Below are 2,930 nucleotides of genomic sequence, written 5' to 3'. Positions count from 1 at the left end.
CTTTGGTCTATGAGTGTGTCATAAACCCTAGCTTGAAATTAAATCTTCCTCTAGCTTTCATCTAATCTCCATCTCATTCACAGAAAAGAAGTAGGCTCACTCCTAAACCCACTATAATTGTACATCTACCATTCTACTGCAAACTATTCTCACTAGAATCACTAAAGACCAAATGACTGCCAATTAGATGTACATAATTAAACCTCTCTCTTATTCTTGGTTGTAGTTAAAACTGCTGACTTCTTTCTTACTGAAATTCTCTGGCCTCTTGGTGTCTGACTCTTCATTATCCTTGTTCTCCATGCACCACTGTCCATTCACTCTCCTTTTCTGTCATAGATAGCTCTTCCTCCAGACAAGCTTGACATGTTGATGATCTCTAGAGTTCCCTCCTTGGCCCACTGTTCTCACTCTGCACAATCACCCCCAATGATTTCATCTGTCCACATGATTTCAACATTTCCAGTATGCTGATAACTTCTAAACCTAAATCTCTTGTTCCAGATCTCTTCCTTGAGATTGAAATCCATAACCACCTAATATTCCGTAGAGACCTCAAAGATAGTATGTCCGAACCTGAAATATTTTTTTCTTCCTAAACCCATTCCTCTTCTCTTATTCTCTAAATTAATGGAATTACCATCTAGCCATTGACCCAAGAAAAAAATCCAAGAGTGATTCCAGTTTTTACCAAGTTTGCCAGGATATATGTTACCCTGCATTTTCTTCTTAGGGCCTTACCATTTCAGTGCATGCTAGCCTGATTTGCTACTGCAAATCTCTCCTTCAATTATGATGGATGACTTTGCTGAGCAGAACATTCTTGGTTGGCAGTTTTTTCCTTTCAGCACTTTGACTATATCCATCCCATTCCCTTCTGACCTGCAAAGTTTCTGCTGAAAAATCTGCTGATAGCCTTATAGGGGTTCCCTTGTATGTAACAAGTTGCTTTTCTCTTGCTGCTTTAAGATCTACTCTTTAACTTTTGACAATTTAATTGTCTAGATATGGGTCTCTCTTGATTCCTCTTTTTTGGTACATTTTGGGCTTCCTAGATCTGGAAGCCATGTTAGGGAAGTTTTCAGCCATTGTTTCTTGAATATGTTTTCTGCCTTCTTTTCTCTCTCTCTTCTTCTGAGCCCTCTATAATGTGTATATTGGTCCATCTAATGATGCCCCATTAGTCACTTAAGCTATCTTCACTCTTTAATTTTTTTCTTCTTACTCCTCTGATTAGTTAAGTTCTACTGCCCTGTCTTCAAGTTCACTGACCTTTTCTTCCACATGACCTAGTCTGTTGTTGAATCCTTCTATTGACATTTTCAATTCACATATTATATTCTTTAGCCTTATGATTTCTGTTTGATACTTTTAAAATATTTTCTATTACTTTGTTGAAATTCTCACTTCGTTTCTGATTGATCTCCTGACCTCAGTGAACTTTATGACCATTATTTTGAACTCCCCAGTGGGCAAATCACTTATTTCTGATTCACTAAGATTGGTTTCTGGAGATTTACCTTGTTATTTCATTAGAACATATTCTCCCATTTCTTCATTTTCCTTGATTCCATGTGTTGGTTTCTGTGCATTAGATAAAACAGTCATCTCTCCCAGTCTTGAAAGACTGATGGCACGTAGGAGATGAACCTGGTCCATCAGCCAAGCCCAAGCTCCTGGTTGCCTCTCAAACCTTTGATCGTCTAATCCACTGTCTTTGTTATTAATGGCTTCCAGTAGTTGGGGATGTGCCAAGACCCATCAGTGTCCCAAAGAATGGAAAATGTCCATATACCTGTCCAGTCTTTAGAAGGATTGCTAATTGCCTGCCCCTTCAGCTTCCCAATACTGGCTAATTGGAAGCCCAACATTCAGGCAGCAGCTAAGAAAGTCAGGATGTTAGATAGGCAGTCTAGCCCCTATCAGGGAAAAACCATGAGCTGGAGTTTTGGCTTAGTCACTCTGTGCTAAGCCAAAGGGAACAGTCACTGAGAGAGCTTGTGTGCCCGAAGAGAACAACGACTTTGTTTTGTGTGGTCCTGGGGACTGAATGCCAAGCCTCATCAGCCCCCAGAGCTAGGTGATATGGGAGCCAATTCCTTGGGCAGTAGCTATAACAGTTGGAGTGCTACATATGATAACAAGCTCCTTCTAGGGGGAAGCTGGCAACTTGGTCTCATTGTTGGAGTGAGCCAGGGGAAGAAAGAGGGCAAAGTTCCTACCAGCTCTTTCAGGATCTTGGGAGGACTGTAGTCAGCATCTAGATGAAAGCTGCTTAGAAGGTGGACCCTCAGGTAGTAGCTGGGAAGTTATGCAGTCAGACCCCTTCCAGGCAGAAACTGGGAGACTGCTTTGCCTACTCCCTCTGGGCTGAGCCTGGGTGTATAGCCATGGGGAGTGCTCCTGCACAATTTAAAACCTGCTTTGTTGGCTATAATCCTGTTAGACTTGCGAATGTAAGCCTCACTGACTTTCAGAACTAGATGATTTGGGGGCCCATCCCTCAGGTGGTAGCTTTAAAAGCTGGGGTGCTAGACATGTGATCCAAACTCTTCACTCCTCAGGTAGTAGCTGGGAGTCGGTGGTTCCCTCCTGATTATATGGTGTTATGCCAAAGATGGGGTTTATGGTGAGCATGTAGCTACCCATTCTGATGTGGATATTCTCCATTGCCTAATATACAGGAATAACTCAATTAGAACCTGTTTTTCTCTTAGAGGGAAATGCTCCATTTGAAGCTGTATATTCAGTGTGTCCATGGAAGGAGGGAAATTCAGGAGCCTTCTATGTGATCATCTGGGTCTAGAGTCTCCCTGGGGTGTGATAACATTAAAGCATATGTTCTATACTGCCTTCCAAAGTTCCACAGCAGGCTTAAGCACCAGTTACCCATAGTGGTAATCTGCTTGAAAATGTGCCCTTTATTGGCC

Source organism: Balaenoptera ricei, chromosome 4 (assembly GCF_028023285.1).
Source record: "Balaenoptera ricei isolate mBalRic1 chromosome 4, mBalRic1.hap2, whole genome shotgun sequence".
Classification (NCBI taxonomy): domain Eukaryota; kingdom Metazoa; phylum Chordata; class Mammalia; order Artiodactyla; family Balaenopteridae; genus Balaenoptera; species Balaenoptera ricei.
The sequence above is the reverse complement of the archived record's forward strand: the minus strand, read 5'-3'. Positions refer to the sequence as shown.